The following is a 6,000-nucleotide window of genomic DNA, read 5'->3' as shown; positions in this document are numbered from 1 at the left end:
AAATGGCTGTCAGATTTATGGAGCACAACTACAATTACATTCATACACATGTTCAGCTAAAAAGCAGAAATAGAACCTTGTTACCTTTGTTTTGCTTGTTTTAATAAAACAAAACATTTGAATTTAACTTCAAGGAAGTAAATTGTTACCTGCTGAGAAATTCTTTTGACTTGCTGTTGGAATGATTTAATGTTTCCAAAGCATGATGTAGGTGAGCCTGAGTGCAGATTCTTTTATGTCCAAAGGTCAGAGAGGTTTATAAAAATTCCTAAGAATAATCAGAGATGGGGATCCCTGGGTGGCTCAGCGGTTTGGTGCCTGCCTTTGGCCCAGGGCGTGATCCTGGAGTCCTGGGATTGAGTCCTGCATCGGGCTCCCAGCATGGAGCCTGCTTCTCCCTCCTCCTGTGTCTCTGCCTCTCTCTCTCCCTCCCTCCTTCCATGTCTATCATGAATAAATAAATAAATAAATAAATAAATAAATAAATAAATAAATCTTTAAGAAAAAGAATAATAAGAGATACTATACTAAGTGCTTTGCAATCACTATTTTATTTAATCTTCACAAAAACTCAAAGAGGGAAATACGGTTTTTATTTTCTGTTTTATAGATGTGGAGATTGAGGCTTTTAGATGTCTTCCTGAGATCTGGGTTAGCCTTTAGCACAGGTTCTGACATCAGGTCCATCTGAGAACAAAGCTGCAGGTAGGGTAGTATTTTAGTGAAGTGCTTTTCTTCTTTTTAAAGAATTCTCCCAAGTGAGTATTGGTCTCTGGGTCTCTGTGACTATGAGCTTGGTCTGGAATGATTTGAGGTGGCATGGAGAACCAAACCTGGGTCTTTGCCAGCAACAGCATTGCTTCCACTTGCCTTTCTCAAGTCCCATTGCCAGCTTGGCTCCTTGAATGCTTTATCTTGCCATAGGTACCCAGTCTCGAAATGTAGGCTCTAAAGTCAATGTCATTTTAACTATGTCATCGGGAATAGCCAGCTGAGTTATTGAGTCATACAATTGTAGGGTTGGACATGACCTTATAGACCATCTGATGTAACCTCTCTTTCTCCAGGTGATCAGGCTGGTGGTCTCTAGGGAATGAAGAATTGTTCTAAGTCAAACTAGTGGGGTGGGGGCAGTCTGAATGAGAAACCACATATATTCACTCTTTCAACCATAAGGTATTAGTACACGCCATGTACTTTACCTTGGCAATAGATATTTTCCTCTTGACACTATAGTATACAATGTTGAAACGCCATTAAAGAAATAAATATTGAATAAGATTTTTTTTTACTTTTTAAAAATATTTTATTTTTTTATTCATGAGAGACAGAGAGAGAGAAAGAGGGGGGAGGGAGAAGCAGGCTCCAGGCAGGGAGCCTGACATGGGACTTGATTCCGGGTCTCCAGGATCATGCCCTGGGCTAAAGGCGGCACTAAACCGCTGAGCCACCTGGGCTGCTCAAGATTTTGTTTTTTAATTTTTAGAGAAAGGAGCTGTTTTTCATTTATTTTAAAATCCTTACTTGAAAAATCATTGATCATTCCTCATCAAAAAGAGAAACAGAAAATGAAATCGTTGTCTTAGAATATCCAGCAATAAAGATAAGCTCACAGGAGACCAAGACAACTCTTAAGGGTTTTTTTTTTTCTACTCATTCAAATATTACTACTTTGTAGGAATTTGGGTAAGAATCTGGAGGCTAAATCTCGATACACAGTTCCTTTAAGCTAATATAATTGCAACAACAAAAAAAATGAGGAGTGGGCACAGAGGAGGATATCATATCCTAGATACTGACATTTCAAATAGCAGTAGTTGTGTGTTTCAGATGGGTACAGGCCGATGGGACACATGCCCTATAATAACCAGTACATTGCGGGTGTGTTTTGATGTCCTCTGCTCTTCTCACAAAATTTAAATCTGTTTATATAGTTCTTTGGCACAGTCATAGGACAAGAAGGCTACCTCCCCTGAAAGACCCTTCCTAATCACCAAAACTAAATTTAACCATCCTGTCACTACCAAATGGTTCCCTCTCAGTCAACTCACCTTCCTTATTTTCTGCCTAGTGCTTATGGCTATCTGGAATTGTCTAGTTAGTCTACTTATTTACCTGCTTCTTGCCCATCCCAGCCACTCACATCCAAATGTGAAAGTGGGGATTTCATCGGTTCTGTTCACCACTGTTTTTCTGAGTCCAGCTGGGAGCCTGACACATTACCACCAAGCAATAAATGTCTGTTCAATAGATGCATGAGTTTGCAATGGCACAGACTTGACCTGAAGTATTTTCTCTGAGGGAGATAGAGTAACATAGGGACTGGGGAGGAGAACTTGGAGCTCTAAGTGGCTAAACAGCAAAGTGCGCTGTCCTGAGAATGTCGCGGCACCTCGGGAACCTGCACTTGATCTCCAGAATACCATGGGCTTACATTTCCCTGGACCAGGAGCTGCCCTGCTGAGAGTTCCATAGAGACTCTGGTCTCTTTGCCTACCGAGTCTAAGCATACTTGCATGTAGGTTAGCAGTGGGACAGCAATATGGTAATAATATGTGTGGGATGGATAGAAGGTATGTCTAGAAGGGATACTCCCCTGAGCTGTGAGAATCATCCTGGTGTGACTCAGGATCTGGGATACCCTATTAATTCCCCTTTGACAGATAAATAATAGATACCAGAACATACTCTATGGGATAGTACATTGTTAATTTTATAGTGATTCATCTGTAATCAGGAGTTCTGGGATACTCTCCTATTCTACCATAATTTAGTTATGATTTGATAATATCATTAGTACTTACGGAATACTGAATCTGCTAATATATTAGTAGGGATATTATAATCTGCTATTGTATTAATTTTTAGTTTGAGAAGGGGCATATGTTTTAAAACACAAGTGAAACATGAAAGTGGCATCGGGTTATCTGAAATTTATCATCATGTGTAATATATTTCTAATGTAAAACATATTTAATTAAGATATATCATCCATTGGTGTCAGAACTGGCAAATGATCCTATATATAAAACATATATTTATGAATAACCGTGATATTGATCCCTTCAAATAAAATTGAGAATGTTCTTTTCTTCTTCTTCTCCTCCTCCTCCTCCTCCTCCTCCTCCTCCTCCTCCTCCTTCTTCTTCTTCTTCTTCTTCTTCTTCTTCTTCTTCTTCTTCTTCTTCTTCTTCTTCTTCTTCTTCTTCTTTGCTTTAAAGCATTCCACTTTAGAATGTAAAGTCCTAAGTCCATCTTTAAAGATTTATTTGAAATTCTTGAATTTTTTTTTAAATTTAAGCATCACTGTTTATAGGGCTCATTTGGTGGCAGGCAACAGAGACTATCTTTGGCTAACAGCAGTAGAAGCCATTTATTGAAATGATAAGTAGATTGTGAAATCAAAGGCCTCTCAAAGAAGAGCTGAATTTGAGAGATCAAGGAGCAGGAACTAATGAGGATTCTGTTCAGAGCATCACTGTGATGAGGAAGAAATGTCAACCATTTTGCATCCTGTGGTCACTTAAGACAAACAGTTTTGGGAAATACATCTGATTGGTTCAGCTGAGTCAGATGCCCAGCCCTCCTATGGGTGGGAGACCATCTTTAATAAAAATTTAGAAACACAGAGGGACTTCCCCAGGGAAAAATTAGCATGCTGCCAGCACTAAATAAACATGAGAGAGAGAGAGAGAGATATGCTGGGCAAGCAAAAACACAAATATCCACTATAGTAAATGAGCTAATCCTGTCAGTTTCCCATAATTTGTTCTCAGAAGCATGGGAAATAATCTCTCATACTGATCACATCACCTTGAACAATGATAAAAGAATAAACTTAGATTAAATCTTAGTGTTGATTATGGTACAATACAGCCAGTGCGTTAAAAAGAAATATTAATTGATGGTGACATGGTAGGAAAGTGGAAGGAAATTAATATTTGGAGAGAGCCAAGTGTTATGCTAATTGCTTTGCTGGAGCCTCTCATTTAATATTCATGATGATTACAGGAAGAAGGCATTTTAAACTTATCTTGCTGATAGGGAAACTGAGGATCAGAAAGATTAAGCAACTTCTTTTCAAGGTCACATACTTAATGGCATACAAATAGAACGATGTGGTACAAGTGTTGTATTACTGTCAATACAATTCCAAAGGAAAACAACATGTAATTGTTAGTCTGCCTTGCTGATGTGATGTTGCTGTTGTCACGGATAATTACTACATAACTCCTCTTTGTTGGACCATCATGTTATCTTGAGACCTAATGAAATATAAGCATCTCTTCTCTTTTGCCAGTATTGTTAGGATTATGAATATTACCACCAAATAGTGTTCTCCCTCTCTTATTTTGCTAAAAATCTCAGTTGCCAATTTTTTATTTTAGGCCAGCCATATTATTGGTAAGCCTTTTATTTTAGGTCACGTTTCCTAAAAGCAGGCCTTGGGGGAGACATTTGGGTCTCAGTGATTTACTGTAAGAGTGCTTTTCAGGAAGCAAATGGGAAAAAAATAAATAAATCAGGGAAGTGAGGGAAGCAGAATAGGAAAGAGAAAAGAGTCAAGCAAGGATGTGCTCTCAGGGGAAAACAATCAGCTCTGTCCTGATCTTTGGGGGTCCTGGAACCTAAGTCATATTAGAAAGTATTTCTCTCTGGAAAGTGGGGACTCTGGGTAATTATCCGGAGGCAGGGCAGCTGTGAGCTCTTATGCACAGGAGCTGGGGGATGGGTGTACCGGCTCTATAAAGGGGATCTGGGTTGTTTTGTTTTGTTTTGTTGTTTTGTTTTGTTTTTTAAGATTTTATGTATTTATTCATGAGAGACCTAGAGAGAGAGGCAGAGACACGGGCAGAGGGAGAAGCAGGCTCCATGCTGGGAGCCCAACTTGGAACTGGATCCAAGAATACTGGGGTCATGCCCTGAGCCAAAGGCGGGCACTCAACCACTGAGCCACCCAGACATCCCATATAAAGGGGATCTGTCTACACTCATGTGCATTCAGGAGAAGAAGCATTGCCAGGCACTTCCCTTGGTCAAAGGGGGAGTATCTTTGCTTCCTTTTCCCTCCCTCCTAGTAAGATAAGTCACTAACAAAACTTGCTTACAGGAGGATACAACTCACAGCTGAGCCTGTGAATTTTTGGCAGGAGGGCATGGGTCATTGGATGCCTAAGACAATGTTTAGCCATTGGCTGGGCTCAGACCTGCTGTCATAACACAATGGCATAGTGGCCTCTCCCAGAGGAGACTAGAGTAGCGTAGCATCAGTGCCATGTAGCTATGATTCATGGCCATAGTTAGCAAACCCAGAGTTTAATGATGAAATTTTACAAGAGAAAAATGACACCTTTTTTGTTGTTTTCCTAGCTTTCAGACCTAGCTAAATGTTCATATCTCACTTTTATGATTTAGGAAGATAGCTTTTGTTTATGTCTCTCTCTATTTCTCTTTTCCTTATCTGCCTCTCTTGAATTGAGTTTTGCAAACTGATACACTTTTGTGGTTTAACAAACAAGAAGCTATTTAATATTATTTTAGTGTGCTAACACTGTGGCATTTCTGAGCATGAAGATTTTTAAGGTGGCATAAATAGGTATTTTCTATTTTAGCCTATCTTACTTCCAAAGGATAGCCAGTTTGCATTTATTTTATTTTTACCGAATAAATCTTTCAGTGCCCCATCGTGATCCTCCCATCCCTTTCTCCTTCCCTAGATCATTGTCTTAGTTTAACCCTTATCACTTCTTCCCTGGGATATTGTAATGGGTTGCTGTGTGCCTGTCAAAAGCATAATGGTGATTTACAGAGAAATCAAAGAATACAAGTCCCTTTAATATAAAGAAAAGATGGAAGATATCAACTGCGTGGGAATGGTTTCACAGAGCTGGAGATTCAGAAACATTCACCCCATTGGAGAGACAAATGTCTTTTTTTTCACAGAGGGATCCTGTTGCTGATAATAGGACCTGACGGATGACTGAGAATTTTTCTTTGCCC

Source organism: Canis aureus, chromosome 9, assembly GCF_053574225.1.
Source record: "Canis aureus isolate CA01 chromosome 9, VMU_Caureus_v.1.0, whole genome shotgun sequence".
NCBI lineage: Eukaryota > Metazoa > Chordata > Mammalia > Carnivora > Canidae > Canis > Canis aureus.
Note: the sequence above shows the minus strand (reverse complement) of the source record.